The sequence below is a fragment of the Macrobrachium rosenbergii genome, chromosome 46 (genome assembly GCF_040412425.1).
Source record: "Macrobrachium rosenbergii isolate ZJJX-2024 chromosome 46, ASM4041242v1, whole genome shotgun sequence".
NCBI lineage: Eukaryota > Metazoa > Arthropoda > Malacostraca > Decapoda > Palaemonidae > Macrobrachium > Macrobrachium rosenbergii.
Window position 1 is genome coordinate 7,395,137 of NC_089786.1, and position 17,572 is coordinate 7,412,708.

General features: G+C 33.7%; 1 protein-coding gene and 1 long non-coding RNA gene across 7 annotated transcripts in view; one reads left to right on the forward strand and one right to left on the reverse strand.

Annotated features, from left to right (window-relative positions):
• Positions 1-17,572, forward strand: part of pros (prospero) — a 1,677,936-nt gene that overhangs the window by 225,525 nt on the left and 1,434,839 nt on the right. The gene's annotated exons all lie outside the window — the stretch shown is intronic.
• Positions 1-17,572, reverse strand: part of LOC136830191 (uncharacterized) — a 174,500-nt gene that overhangs the window by 101,961 nt on the left and 54,967 nt on the right. Inside the window, exons 2-3 of the long non-coding RNA XR_010850593.1 lie at positions 5,010-5,166; positions 2,106-2,256 (exon numbers count right to left, since the gene is read on the reverse strand). This is a non-coding gene — a long non-coding RNA (uncharacterized lncRNA). The remainder of the gene's footprint in view (positions 1-2,105; positions 2,257-5,009; positions 5,167-17,572) is intronic.

Consider the following 17,572-nt stretch of genomic DNA (forward strand, 5'->3'; position numbering starts at 1 on the left):
TTATTAAGTATCTTATTTTCCTGTTGTTTTGCGAGGAAGTTGGCTGGTATATAACCTAAATATTTTTGTAAGGCAAAGGTCCGGTGGTAGTGGAGTTCAAAAAATGGAACTCATTATTAGATTCCTCAGATTGCCTATATATATATATATATATATATATATATATATATATATATATATATATATATATATATATATATATATATATATATATATATATATATATATATATATATATATATATATATATATATATATATATATATATATATATATATATATATATATATAGTTACACACATGCTTTGTATAACCTTTTTTCTTTAAAAGAAAATTGTAAGTACCTTTGATGCAATTGTGTAATTCCATACACAAGGACACTCGAAACAAAGTGTTGTTTCAAAGCCGAGAAAAGAAAATTAGATGAAAGAAATCTTGTTTTTCTTATTTGATTAGTTAAAGATTTAAAAAAATAATGTATTTCTATAAATCGTTCATTGTTACATATCAAAACGAAAGAGAACCCAGGTCAATTGACATTAGTATATTATGATCTCTTGCTGATGATTTAAATTGTTTATTTTTTTTTCATATTTAAAGGCCCTGGGAACAATATGCTTTATCATGCAAATGTTAGTTTTAGTTATTATTTGATTTTATATATTTTTATTATTATTTTTTCATTTATTTCTACGATTATTCTATTCTATGGGGACTTGCTTTGACAGTTAATGCCTTTCTCAACCTGTTCCATATGCCTGTTTACTCACTTAGAAGAATAGTAAATATAATATCCAATATCTCTGATCATATGAAAGTATATTAGTTTATATGTGCGTTTGCTCATTTTGTATAATAATAATAATAATAATAATAATAATAATAATAATAATAATAATAATAATAATAATAATAATCAAGGCTTGACATAATAATAAGAATAATGATAACTTTTTGGAAACTCGAAACGTCACGTAACCTTTGGGAAAATTCAGGGCGTCACGTGACCTTTAGGAAACTCGAAACGTCATGTGACTTTTGGGAAACTCGAAACGTCACGTGACCTTTGGAAACTCGAAAACGTCACGTGGCCTTTGGAAAACAGTGTTACGGGACTTTTCGGGAATTGTACCTGGCTTTTTATTGAAAGTTGTGAGTTCTTTCATAACTTAATTAAAATAAATATCTGCATTCAAGGAGAGAGAGAGAGAGAGAGAGAGAGCGAGATACAAACATTGTAGTCTCATCACATGAAATGTGACGCTTTCAGATTCAAAGCGTTAAAACTTTTTTTTTTAACGAGACATTTAATTATCTGCTAAGCCTGGAATCGTTGTTTACGAGAGCTTGTGAAATAGATGTATATGCGTATGTATATATATATATATATATATATATATATATATATATATATATATATATATATATATATATATATATATATATATATATATATATACACACATACATACGTTACATATATATATGTGTGTGTTTGTGTGTATTTACTGTATATTATATCAGTGAGTCACTTTCCTTTTTCAAAATCAGTATCAAACCAGTACGCATTGTCTATATAATTATGAAATAATTTTAGTGAAATTGAATCATAAAGCATAATTTGCGTTTTGCTTCAAAGGAATTGCCTGTGCTTTTGGTTGGTTTCTGTTCGGTTAGATGGAACATATTTATGTCAGTGACCCGGGTATTGTTGACTCCAGATAATTCCTAATCAGTCAGTGAGTTAATAATGGCGTCATTTGTTTATCACACACAAGAAGCAGCATTTTTCTCAAAAAGAGATGAAAGTCTGTACATATTTTGTATCTTATGCCGAATGCTATCCTAGACAACGGGACCTTTTGCCAATTATGAAATCGTTGCTAAATCGTTTTCTCTATTATCAGATACAAAGAAGTTAATTCCTGCAGAAAATTGGCTTTCTTCAATAAATGGGCTCAGTTTAAGATATGAAAATATAACTTGTTTTACTATATAGATCTTAATGCATAAATTTTCATGGATCACAGTTCATAAATCTTTGCCTACCCAAATTGAGTGGATCCAAAACCACAAAGGTTAACTCACCTTGTGCTTAAACTTACCTGGTTATCCGGAATTCATTTCAGCGCTAGATTTAACTTGTTTTTTTATTCTTTGAATTAACCATCTTGTCTCGCGCACATTCCAATTCAAGGCTCTTTTTTGTTCGCATCCAGCGGCTCTTAACTGTGACTATTTCTGGATGTCTGAACTCTGCAAGGATGCGTATTATGAGAATCAAAGCATTTGTGGTTTTGTGTTTTTTTTTTATCACGCTAGAAGCTCAGTTTCCAAGTGTAATCATGCAATAAAGCCTCACGTTGCAGTTATTTGAAATAACTGTGACAGAAAATCCTTAAACAAAATTTTGTAAACAACTCTCGACATAAAATCCTGTAATAAAATGACCACAGACAACAACTCACAGAAAATCTTGGAAACAGCTTATAATAACCCCAAACTTTAAATCCTGGAACAACATTTTTAGGAATAAATCTTAATTTAAAATTCTGAGGCAAGATTATATATTTAAAATAATCCTAATATAAAATCCTGGAGCAAGTCTAAAAAATAATTCTTAATATAAAATTCTTAAACAATATTATTACATATAAATTATAATATAAAATCCTGGAACAAGAGTCTAAGCAATAATTCTTAATATAAAATGCTAGAACAAAATTATAATAAATAACTCTAATTATGAAATCCTGGAACAAGATTATCAGAAATAACTCTAAACATGGAATCATGGAAACACGATCGCTGGAAACAATGCAAGTATAAAATCCTCGAACGAGATTAATAGAAACAACACAGGTGTAAAATCCTGATTATCAGAAAAAAAAACAAAGGTATCAAATCCTGAAACAAGATCCCACAGCTACTGTATCGCAGACGGCGATAGCACAGAAATTCTTCCCTGCGGAAGTAATTTCAACTTTCTCTTAGTAAAGAAAGGAAAAAGTAAGGAGAGTATTAAACTCTAAATTAATTTCATAAAGGTCAGGTAACACGCACAAACAGTAACTCGGGAAAATTAATTTTACGAGGCCTAGATTCAGATCTTGGCTCGGGTGACGAGCATTGACGTGGGAAAATGAGCTTTAGTAATGACTTTCTCTGTCGGCGTCATCTCTAGGTACTTGACGAGAAGGAACTCTGTTGGGGAGTATAATTATTTAGGCCTTCCGGTCTCTGTGGAAACAAAGAATAGGAAAATGGTATTCTGTACCTTGAGGAACTAAGAACAAGATTCAATCCTTTCAGCGTCTGTAGAAACAGAGAATAGGCATATGTCATTTTGTACCTTGGGAAACTAAGAACAAAATGCAATCCTTTCAGCGTCTGTAGAAACAGAGAATAGGTATAGTACTTTGAGCAACTAAAAATAGGATGCAATACTTGCAGCGTCTGTAGAAACACAGAATAGGCATTTGACACTCAGCACCTTGACAAACTAAGAACAGGATTCAATCCTTACAGCGTCTGTAGAAAGACAGAATAGGAATATGGCATTCAGCACCTTGACAAACAAAGAACAGGATTCAATCCTTTCGGCGTTTATAGAAACAGAGATAAGGCATATGCCATTCAGCACCTTGACAAACTAAGAGCAGGATTCAATCCTCTCAGCGTCCGTAGAAACAAAGAATAGGTATATGGCATTCAGCACCTTGACAAACAAAGAACAGGATTCAATCCTTTCAGTGTTTATAGAAACAGAGATTAGGCATATGGCATTTTGTGCCTTGGCAAACAAAGAACAAGATTCAATCCTTTCAGCGTCTGTAGAAACAAAGAATAGGTATATGGCATTCAGCACCTTGACAAACAAAGAACAGGATTCAATCCTTTTCGCGTCTGTAGAAACAGAGAATAGGTAGGTATATGGCATCCATTACCTTGAGAAACAAAGAATAAGGTTCAATCGAAGGCCGTTTACAGTTTTGAGAATCAGAGCATATGTGTTTACGGGTTTAAGTTGGCCTTGAGAAACAAATGGGTATAGAGCTAAGCATAGGTCTTGAACCAAGATCATTCAACATTCTGAAAACACTGGCTTCATCCAGCAGCATTAAAACAAGAAATATGTCTTCAGCTAATCCCAACGAGATCTATAAAAGAATGTGTTTATTTAAAGCCATTTTGCGTCTTGAGAAGTAAAAAATATTCTTGATTCTAATTTATTTAGCACCTTGGGAGGGGACGAATAATTTCTTGAGGACACTTGCTTGAGAAACAAATAATAGGCCTTAAATGATTTTGAAAAACTAAAGAATAAGTCATCAGCAAACTGACATCTTACGATACAAATAATTTGATCTTCAGCCAGGTGCGTTCGGCACCATGAGAAACAAAGAATTCACATAAACTATGCTATCCGGTCCCATGAACCGAGAGAATACATTATATATAGACCATTCACTTCCTGGAGAAGTCAAGAAGAATAGAAAGGAGAAATGCTTAGCCTTCTGACGCCACCAGCAAAATGCAGATGGCTTCCAAATGTTCATCTGAATATGATTGTATAATGCTGCCCTAAAAAGGAAAACTGCAGTATCTGCAAAACTTTCGAAATTGAGATATGCCACCTATTGGGCTCGTGAAACAATAATACGCAAATTACTGCAGTTTCAGAATGATTCGTCAATGCCTTCAACGAGTATTTAGGAGGTCCCATTTGCAGCATCTGCAAAATCAGTAGTAAGGCAAGGGAGTATCAACCATTTTTCTCAGTTTTGTATTTTTGCAGATACATCAGTCTTCCATTTTAGGGCAGAACGGTGAAAAAAGTACTGGTCATTCATTTTAGTTTTACCAGAACTGTTAAGAAGTTGTTAATGATTACAAATTATACCTGAAATGATACATAGATTACCCCCTTACCTTTGGAAGGTGTCTAGGAATACCTTGTTTGCATTCGCCAATCCAGGTCCTTACTAATATGCATCGTCTTTTCTTACCTTCCTCCCGATAGGGTCTTTTCATCTTAATATACGAAGTATCCTACGGTATAATGCCTTGTTGGTCTTGTCTTTGTTACCATGGCGAATAGGTGATTTTGTTCCAGTTCCTGAGTTTTTCTCCAGTTTCTGCCTTTTTCTTGAAGTTCATCCGAATCTGTGAAGACATACGGTCTTGTGAGGATGGTAACAAGCTCGCTAAATTATGGTATTCTTTCTTCAAGCTATACATGTATTAGGCATAATCTCCTTTATAGATTTATATATATATATATATATATATATATATATATATATATATATATATAATATATATATATATATATATATATATATATATATATATATATATGTATATATATATATATATATATATGATGTATATGTATATATATAATATGAATCATATAAATATAGAACGTGATGAATATATAAATAATATATATATGATGTAAATGCCAACTGAAGGAAATATGGAAAGTTTGATGAATATTTCCTTTGCCTTCGAAGGAAAGGAAAGTTTCACTTTCCTTTCCTGATGATATATATATATATATATATATATATATATATATATATATATATATATATATATATGTATATATGTATGTATGTATGTATGTATGTAAGTATACTGTATATATGTGTATGTGTGTGTAAGAATATATTTTACTCGTTACTACTACAAACTTTGTTTACAAATCTTGGCACAAATAAAAAAAGAAAAAATTCTGTCACACAGCAAATGAAGTGAGATTGAAAATACAATCACTGAACGAATAATACCCAGTCGTCCATACACATAACCCCTAAGCAAGACCAGGTCCTTCAGACAAGAATATCAGCAGAACGAAAATAAGAAAAAAAGAAGTTAATACCTCGACACAGCCGCCCATTACCCTCGAAGACTCTCGCACCCGAAGGCAGAAGGCAGGAAAACGGTTGCGTTTTACTCGCGGAAAGAAGCCACGCCCACTTTTTGCTTTTCTCACGCTGTCCCGGGCCAACGCCTGGACTTCTTTGAGGTCTAGGTAGAGAGAGAGAGAGAGAGAGAGATGGGGTGGGGGAGGGAAGCAGGGAAAGACTTTTAGTGTTTGTTCGAAACCCAGGAGGACCAAGTCAGGCAAAGGAGAAGTTACTTATACTGTCATGGAAACGTCCAGGATTACGGGAATACATTTTTGTTCACTGTGTTGTAGTTGATTTAATTGGGTTGCCGCATTAGTTAATTAAGGGTCCGATGAAAGATATGCCTTGTTATTTGTGTGTGTTCGCTGTGCGTGTTCATCTGCATGCATAATGCATATATGCAAAGCAGTTTCTGCAAATGCATGCAAATGTGTGTGTATATATATATATATATATATATATATATATATATATATATATATATATATATATATATATATATATATATATATATATATATATATATATATATATATTTACATGTATATTATATATATTTACATGTATATTATATATATATATATATATATATATATATATATATATATATATATATATATATTTACATGTATATTATATATATATATATATATATATATATATATATATATATATATATATATATATATATATATATATATATATATATATATATATATATATATATATATATATATATATATATATATATATATATATATATATATATTTAGTAACGTGTCGCATTCAAGTTTTGATATGGTGTAGGAAAAATATTGCTCTATATTTTTACGCTCAAATAACTGATAGTTTGGTTAATTTGTAAATGAATGCAGTCATTGTAGTTTTGAGTTTATTATTTCTATTTACCATTTTACCTGAACATTAAACGATAGATTTTTATGTAACAACTATATAGGAGTTCTCAGTTTCCACGAATCCGTCAACAGAATTAGGAATTCTCTTCCGTTCTCTGTTATTCCCCGAGATAATTAACCTGGTGGGGTTTTGAATTCTCACGATTCTCTTTTATCGGCATGTTTATATTTACACACCTAAAGGATAATCTACATTTTTTTTTCTCACTTCTAGAAGTGTGTTTGATTATAAAGTGGAAATATTCTATAGTATACATGTTCTCACAAAAACACTTATACATAATTTTGCATTTGGCCGCGTGTATACAGGCATTTCTAGCCATTCATATATAACTAAGGTAAAGGTTTATTATAGCTGTAGATTTGTAAAATATATTATACTCCATCGGCTCCTTCATGGCGAAAAGGGCAGGGCATGGGAGGTGACCGGCGCTGCCACATCAAATATTCCCACTCACGTTGTATGGTATATGAAGGCAGCATAAGTTATACAACACAAATATAATTGGTTGCTAATCAATTTTTGCCAATTATTAAAGGCCCTCGTAATTTTCTAGCATTTAACAACAATAAAACAACACGTTTATTCTTAAACGTGACAAAAAAATTTCCAGCGATGCCAGTTCCTCTCACGTGTTAAGCTGACCTCAGGGCATAAAGATGTCAAACAGCCCGTGCCTCCACAAGGGAAGCTCAGTCAAAACACTCACTGACTCATTAAGGAGTCTGTTGCCTTACAAACAACATGGAACGATGGAAGGAGGTCCTCGTTCCCGCATTAATCTTCATCCACAGGCTCGAGAAATCGTTCATAGTTTTAAGTACTTTTCTAAAGAAAAGGTAAACCGTGGACCCATTGCGGATATCAGAAAAACACTGCAACGCGCCTCAGAAGCAACAATGATACCGGAGAGAACAGTCAGCAGGATTTGCAAAGAAGGCAAAGATACGGAAGAGAGATGCGGCACAGCAATTTTCCTGCAACGGCAGAAGCATCAACCGAGAACCGTGACAGATGTCAAAATCGACAAGAGCGTTTTACGTAGAACTGTTTTAGACTCATGTAAGGAAGGAAGTACCAACGCTTGATATAATCAAAGACGCGTTAAAACACAATAGATATTTTTCATCGGGTATGGGCATTCATGCAAAGGTATCTTGTATGTTGTAAGAATAAAAACTGATACAAAAACAAAGAAAAAAAAAACAATGAAATATTCCGAGTAAATGGCAAACCTGGAGCTAAGTCTGTAAGGAAAAGAAGATATTCTTATGAATACTCTAACTGGAAAGAAACGAAGGACCATATTATGAATAGATGATAAATTAAATAGCTGCCGGTAATCTTATTTGTGTAAACTATGTATATTTATGCTGCGCTCTCTTATCTGTCTACACACAATCCTTTTCAAATGCCAATAGCTCTCTCTCTCTCTCTCTCTCTCTCTCTCTCTCTCTCTCTCTCTCTCTCTCTCTCTCTCTCTATATATATATATATATATATATATATATATATATATATATATATATATATATATATATATATATATATATATATATATATATATATATATATATATATATATATATATATATATATATATATATATATATAGACACATACTGTATATATACACAGTAAATTGACACAAAAACAAGTAAATTAAAAGTGCTCCAGTAGCGTGAGATAATCACAAGGAAGGTCCAAAAGAGATTCAATTAGGCCTATATGAAAAACAGAGACCTGGAAGAATGGAAATATTTCCGAAGGAGTGTCGAGGCAATTATACTGCTCCCAGGAGACATTAACAAACGCCAAGGAGGTTAAACCTCTTTGACAGAAGCACGGATTAAAAGGGGTAAATGGGAAGGGTAGGCCTTTAAAAACTCGAGAGAAGTACATTTGGCAACGTAGGGGACAACGCCTAAATCGCCATGATAACGTTTTCAACATGCTCTTAATAAACATACGCAAGCACGCGTAAGTATGTATGTATGTTTTTGCAGTCTTTCATCTTGCCATTGCAAACATGTATTTGCGAATTTGTGAAGATACGTATGTTGGAATTTTTTTTTTTTTATTACGGAAATACAACTCGGTTTTGCGTTGAAGACTAAATCTAAAAATGCTTAGGTAACTGTTGCTCAAAACTTGCTAGATCATTAAGAAAGTCAGCGTTGACCAAGGGTGTTGTAACGCCATTTTACTCATTTATTTAACCTGTCACACAGGGAATTTTGCACAAACACACACGTACATACACATATGCTGTATGTATGTAGGCTTGTGTGATACATGTATATGCATAATATATATATATATATATATATATATATATATATATATATATATATATATATATATATATATATATATATATACACATATATATATATATATATATATATATATATATATATATATATATATATATATATATATATATATATATACATATATACACACATATATATATATACATACATATATATATATATATATATATATTTCTCTAGCAGTAATCCATAACCACTGGTTATCATGATTATTAAAAAATCGATTTACTATCAATTGTTATTGATGATCTAAATACATTATCAAGTTAAGGAGAGAGAGAGAGAGAGAGAGAGAGAGAGAGAGAGAGAGAGAGAGAGAGAGAGAGACTCACGCCCTTCTTTCAGTCTTGTTTCAAGTTGAGAAGTTCCCCCCCCATATAACCGATCTATATTTACCCTATAGACCCCCTTTTAAAAGTAAGGCAAAGCTGAACTTGTCGAATAGATAAAAAAAAAGAAAAGAAAAGTAGCAGACCAGTAATTTCGGGAGGGTAATAGGCTTAGTTTGACATTAAAGTCTATTAGGGAATAATTCGCCATCTCTCCCGACCCTGCCAAGTATTGCTGGCGTCCCGGCCAGCTGATTGGTCGCCGCCGCAAGTGACTTTGATTTCGACCAATCAGGAGCGAGATAAGCCACAACAATAATTACGTTTTGCTTTGCGTGCTAAGCCCCAACTTCGTAAATAGTGTTTAGCCGGGGTAAGTTATCCTATCGTTAGAGAGAAATGCGAAGGAGAGAGAGAGAGAGAGAGAGAGAGAGAGAGAGAGAGAGAGAGACTGTGATCGCTGTGGCTGGATTTTAATTGTTTTTTAATTAGTTCGGCGTCTTAATTACGGAAGGAGGCGGGGCACTGATTATCTTCAGGTGTTTACGCTAAATGTGAAGTCTTTATTTTTGTTTTATATTCTATTATATTTTATATAATAAAAGAGATTAAAATCCTTCAGTATGGAAATGTGAATATATATATTATTAAAAATAATCATTGCCAGTAATTCCACAAAAGTAATATTTATGCTTTCAAATGATAAACCACAAATAATCCATGAATATCGAGTTCAGCATACCTTGAGGGTAACCTACACCCGAAGAGAATTATATATTATAAATGGCCCCCCTAATTTCGCCAGGATTCGAGCCTGTGCCTATTTGGTTTGGAATGTAGGTGACCTTGACTTTGTATACTGACGACCAAGTGGATAAAGTCACTGGCCCCTTTGCTTTATTCAAACGTATTAACCTAAGAGGTAGGATGGTGATTTGGGGTCACAAGTACACTTTTTTCATAAGTGTATGGGAACAATTAAGTATTCTGAGAGGTTATATAATATATATATATATATATATATATATATATATATATATTATATATATATATACACATATATATATATGTATATATATATGAATATATATATATATGTATATATATATGAATATATATTATACATATGCATATACAGATGTATATATATATGTATGTATGTATACTGTATATGTATAAAGTATAGAGCGCTGCCTCCTAAAACAGCTATCCAGAGCAATAAGAAGCGAGAGAGATCTCTGAGACACATATCCTAATAATGCTTGTATTTTGCATCCCGTATCGTCAATCAGAGCTAAGTGATATTCCCAAGTATAAACAATTAACTAAATCGTAAGAACATTGAAATCGGAAGTGAATTGAAATCATCTCTGTATTGCATTGACCCCATCACCGATTTTGAGCAAATCTCTGTTTTCCTATTTCTTGATCATACACTTGTCATTAGATGATGCGATACATACTTTCCCACATTAGGTTATTACAATGTATATATGTGTGTATATATATATATATATATATATATATATATATATATATATATATATATATATATATATATGTATATAATATTATATATATATATATATATATATATATATATATATATATGTAACATAAATTCGTACATACATATACACAGGCATATACAAACCTACAGGGTGTATATATATATACACATGAGAACACACATGCATTTATAACACCCTCGGAAGGCCTGAGTGGGTCCTGGAAGTGGGTGTACGAATGAGAACCAAATCATTTCTGGAATGACATAACAAAGCCGCACGTAACCTCGTTGTTCATCGTTTGTCAGAATTTGCCTTTAGACCCCCGACTCGCCTTTAGGTGGCGGTGAAGGCACATCTGAGAATTTCCCCCTCCTCCCCTCCCCCTTCCTCCTCCCCCCCCCTTCCTTCCTTCCCCCTTCCCTCAGGGTTTGATGCCTCCTTTGTCTTTTCTTGTGGGATCTCTTAACCTAATTTAGAGGGGCGTCGCTCCCACGTTCCCCTTTCCTTTCCCCTTCTGATACCCCTTCCCTTTCCCAGGGTTTGATGCCCGCTTCCTTTGTCTTTTCTTGTGGGATCTCTTAACCGTAATTTAGAGGGGGCGTCGCTCCCCATACGCCAGTCGCGCCTCCCCTTCCCTTCCCCTTCTGATACCCCTACCCTTTCCGATACCCCTTCCCCTTCTCAGGGTTTGATGCCAACTTCCGTTGTCTTTTCTTGTGGGAGCTCTTAACCATAATTGAGAGGGGGGCGTAGCTCCCCGTATGCCAGTCGTGCCTCCCCTTCCCTTCCCCTTCTGATACCCCTTCCCTTCTCAGGGTTTCATACCCACTTCCTTTGTCGTTTTTTGTGGCATCCCTTGACCGCAATCGAGAGGGGGCGTCGCTCCCCATACGGCAGTCGCTTCTTTGCGGTGCCCCTATCGTGCAGATAGGGTCAAGGGGTAGGGGTTATTGGGTACCCATCCCCCGCCCGTCCCGAAAGACAGTCGTCGGGGGGAGGGAGAGGGGGGAGCACCACCCCCCAACCCGCCTCTACCAGAAAACAGATACATTCCGTGTTTCTGGAATAAGTGTGCGAGAAAACACTGTGTGGAAATAGCAGTTACTCACAGTGGCACTAACCCTCTGGGCGCCCTGCCATCCCCCCCCCGTTCCTCTCCCCTCCCCCCTACCCACTTCCCCAGTTTTAATGTATTCGGTTGCTTCAATGGAAAAGCCGTGGGCGTTAGTCCAAGGCAGAAAGGTGCCAGAAAATCTTCGTCAGGAAATATTTATGGGGCACAAACATCACTTCCTTTTGTTCTTGTATTTTTGGCAGTTTACTTATTTATGATAATAATAATAATAATAATAATAATAATAATAATAATAATAATAATAATAATAATAATATTCCTGTAAAATCATCTTCAGTCCTATATTCGTTGATGGTTCCTTTGCAGCGATGATGACCCCAAGGATTCCCTCCTCCCTCCCTCCATCCCTCTCTCCTCCTCCCTCCCCTACCCTCCCCCTCCCCCTCCTGCGCCCTCGCATAAGGAACAAGCGTCCAAAGGAACGCCCTGACGACTTCCTCGTTCTAATTCTTCCTGGAAAACGAGGAGGAATTAGAACGAGGAAATGGAAGGAAAATAATTTCGGAGGCAATTATATATATATATATATATATATATATATATATATATATATATATATATATATATACAGGTCGACGCCCTTTCTGTCTCTTTCTCTGAACACATGTATACACACACACACACACACACACACACACACACACACACACAACACACACACACACACACACGCAAATTCACACATTCCCACAACTTTCTGTCCGTGTTGGCCTCTGGAGCATAGGCGGGCCTGGATTGGAGAGGGGCGCATTGGAAGCCTTTGTAGGATGGAAGGGGGCGCAGGGGTGGGGGTGGGGGCAGGGGATGAGGGGGATGTGAGAAGGTGGGTGGTATATCTCCACCCCTCCCCCCATGTCTATGAATCTGTTGTATAATTTTCGGAATTCTAAGCCCTCCAACGATACGTGGCTCTCTCTCTCTCTCTCTCTCTCTCTCTCTCTCTCTCTCTCTCTCTCTCTCTCTCTCTCTCTCTCTCTCTCTCACAGATTCTTCTCCAGCTATTATTTTCAGAAGTCGGGATGCGATGCTCACTCGGCCCTGAAGAAGGTCTTGCTTGTCTCCCCCGAAAAGAGGTGTTTGCCCCCCTCACACTTCCCCACCCACATCCCTACCGCCACCCCATGGCCCCTTCCTAAAAGGAGTCTCAGTGGCACTCAGGTCGTAGAGCCTTGCTGTGCATGAGACACTGGAAGCTGGAAAATATTAGGAATATTTAATATATATATATATATATATATATATATATATATATATATATATATATATATATATATATATATATATATATATATATATATATATATATATATATATATATATATATATATATATATATATATATATATATATATATATATATATATATACATGTATGTATGTATATATAAGTGAGAATGGCAGGGCATTATTTTTCTAGTAGTATTTCTACCTCTTTTATGCACCTGTTTTTAAACCTACTTTATTTAATACAAACACATGCATACACACACAGATATATATATATATATATATATATATATATATATATATATATATATATATATATATATATTTCTTTTGTACGTGCAATATACTTGTGTTAATTTATGTATACATACAGTATATCTGTAGTACCTGATTTTTAGCAATGCTTGCAGTAAATGCAATAAATCTTATAGACTGATGTACGAAGAAATCGAGTCACTGTAAATATAATGAGAATGTCAGTAATAAATGGTGATTTCCCGATTATTTTCAGTGATGTAACAATGTATCTTTTTACTCTTGTGATGTTAGTTAATCTTCCGATGTCTCTAGAGTAAAGATAATGGGTTGTAAAGCATTATTGTTATTATTATTCATCCTCATAGGAAAATGGTAATGATAAAAATGAACAAAATCAGAAGTGAGTATAATATATATATATATATATATATATATATATATATATATATATATATATATATATATATATATATATATATATATATATATATATATATATATATATGCGTGTGTCTATTGCTGTCTGAAAATCTACCGGAGTCCTCATATTGAAAAAATAATTTAACGAGTCAAATGACCTTTACGTAATGAATGGTATTAAAGCAATCTTTAAGAGCAATTATCCTTTTACCTGAGGGAGGAAATTCCTTGACAGATTACTTCCCTGAGACAGGAAATTAAGGATGTACGTTTTCTCGTTGAAAGAAGTTTAAATTATTTTTTCTAGCAACTAGAAATGATATTTTTGAATATGAAATCATTCCACAAACTCTTGCTTACACACACACACACACACACACACACACACACACACACACACACACACACACACACACACACACACACACACACACACACACACACATATATATATATATATATATATATATATATATATATATATATATATATATATATATATATATATATATATACTTACATACATACATACACACATATACGTATATATAAATCGTTGTGTGTATGCATGTACGCATATATGTATATGTATACATATATACGTACATGCATACACACACCGATTCAGCAACTATGCTATGAGTATGGCAGCGTTATTGTTTTTTTTCGGGGGAACCAACCGTTGTTAGTGGAACTGTCTTAGCTGAAAAAATATGCATACACAATGCGAGTGTGATTGTGGAATTTTGTTTTATTTCTGAGGGTGTGAACTAAAAGAGAGAGAGAGAGAGAGAGAGAGAGAGAGAGAGAGAGAGAGAGAGAGAGAGAGAGAGAGAGAGAGAGAAAGCAATTATGTGAATAAATGTATAAGATTTTTTTCTGTTATGTATTATTTTTACTCTTTATGAGAAACATTGAAAAAACAATTATAATAAAGTTCTAAAATATTTGCAAATGTAATGATCGTTTCAATAATCATAATAATTCTAATAATTTACATGGCTTCCCTCTCTTAAGGCACTTACCACCTATCACTTGTTAAAGTAAAAAATCTACTGCCTCTTCATTTGTTCCTTACATTCCGTACTGCTTTAGGTCGTATAAGTTTTTCGTTTTTTTTTACCTCCTGAGTTATATTTCCCTCACATTTCAGAAATGTAGTTAAACGTCTTCTGTTGTTTTTCAGTTCTGCATACATTTTCCCCGATTTGGAGAGTAAATTTATACCTTTTCGTGATTTATTTGGCATCAGCTTTCCATTTAGTTTTGACCCGTTATTAAAAATTCAGAAATTAAATTTTCACCTCAGATTCTACGTCACAAATACTACAGTCATTTGCGCATTCGATTAACTGTCAAACTTGACTCTCCTTACCGAGGTCAAAACATTACCCCACCCCAACCCACCTTCCCCCTATAAAAACTGGTCTTCCAGAACAGCAAACCATTTAGGAATGAGATTGCTAGCCCTCTATCTCCTCCCCGCCCCGCTCACTGCTTCCACGCAAGCAACTTGCTTTCCCAAATCACTGGAACGGGCTCCAGCTGTCCCAAGTTTTGATTCCGGCCATTTTTGCGTCCTTCCGACAAAAGCTTCAAATAATCCCGTGGGATTTTGAGTTGTATAGCATGAAGGGGATGGGGGGGATTGTGGTCTGGAGGATGAGGTGGGAGGGGAGGCTGGGGTGGATGATGTAGGGGTTTCTGGATGGGAGCCTTTGGTTTTAATGAGGCCATTTGGTAAGAAAATCATATCAAATCCTTTCGTTTGCCTTTTCATTTCTTTTTATTTGTTGTGGACTAGAGAGAGAGAGAGAGAGAGAGAGAGAGAGTGCATTAGGTTCCAGGCTTATTCCTTTGCAGTCGAGAAGAAATAGAAAAATAAAATAAAATAAAATAAAATAAAATAAATAAGGACAATTCCTGTTCCAGCACCAAGTCTGTCCTTCTGATGGAAAGGATCGGGCGTATATTATTGGTTAACGCCAATGAAGAGAGAGAGAGAGAGAGAGAGAGAGAGAGAGAGAGAGAGAGAGAGAGAGAGAGACTTGATACTCCCAGGACTAACAAAAGAACATGATTGGTTATTATCTTACAAATTCAATTCGTTGAGAATACATGAATTAGGAAATGGTTTATTAACCAAATGAAAGCGGTTAATGCTGTGTTTGTTGTTGCCGAAGCAAAACACGAAACGTGGAAAGCTGCTTTTCCGGGGTTGGAAATGATTCGTAATATATGTTTGTATTTACTGTTTACTGATTGATTGATGTGATTGTGTATATATATATATATATATATATATATATATATATATATATATATATATATATATATATATATATATATATATATATATATATATATAAATATAATAACACATGTATATGTATATATAGATGTGTGTATATATAGGCTACATCCATATTACAATTATATGCATACATACATTTCTATATGTATCTATGTATGGCCTTTTAATTATGTAAGTTAAATCAAGCTATTTTTACATCATATCGGTATTGCTAATATCAAGAGCAACAGTAATAATAATAATAATAATAATAATAATAATAATAATAATAACAACAGCCCCATACTTACACACGTACACACACACACACACATATACATATATATATATATATATATATATATATATATATATATATATATATATACATATATATATATATATGTATATATATATATATATATATATATATATATATATATATATATATATATATATATATATATATATATATATATATATATATATATATATATATATATATATATATATATATATATATATATAATCACCATCACCTCACAAGCTTGTAGAAAAATAATGGCAGTTTAAGCCTCCCCCAGTCCCCCTCAGGCCCCCTTCTCTAACCCCAAACCTTCCCAAAACACTCGTTACACCAAACCTCAGCAGCTCCTTAACTTTTGGTGCCGGATAAGTGATTCGCGTGTTGACACCTGGGACCGGAATCCATCTTCATTAGGGATGCAGGTAACATACCTTCATATACATTCCGAAAACGGCACCCGAGCCGGGCTAAACAACGGCTCTACATTATATATCTTCATCCGGGGTGCCACGGCCGGATAAGAGAGAGAGAGAGAGAGAGAGAGAGAGAGAGATCCAGTTGACCGGATATGGACGGGTTGCGGAAAACGTCGGTTTGTATATATTTATTGTATACGTTTTCGTTTTTAATCAAAGAACTTTTCATTTATGCTTAGATATTTACGCCAGGTAAGTTACCAATTCTGTATTATTAGTATACAATATTATTTATCTTTTTTTGGGGGGAGGGTTATGTAGAAGGCAGAAATAGACAGATAATGTAATTAATTTTTATACTTATACACTATATATATATATATATATATATATATATATATATATATATATATATATATATATATATATATATATATATATATATATATATATATATATATATATATATATATATATATATATATATATATATATATATATATA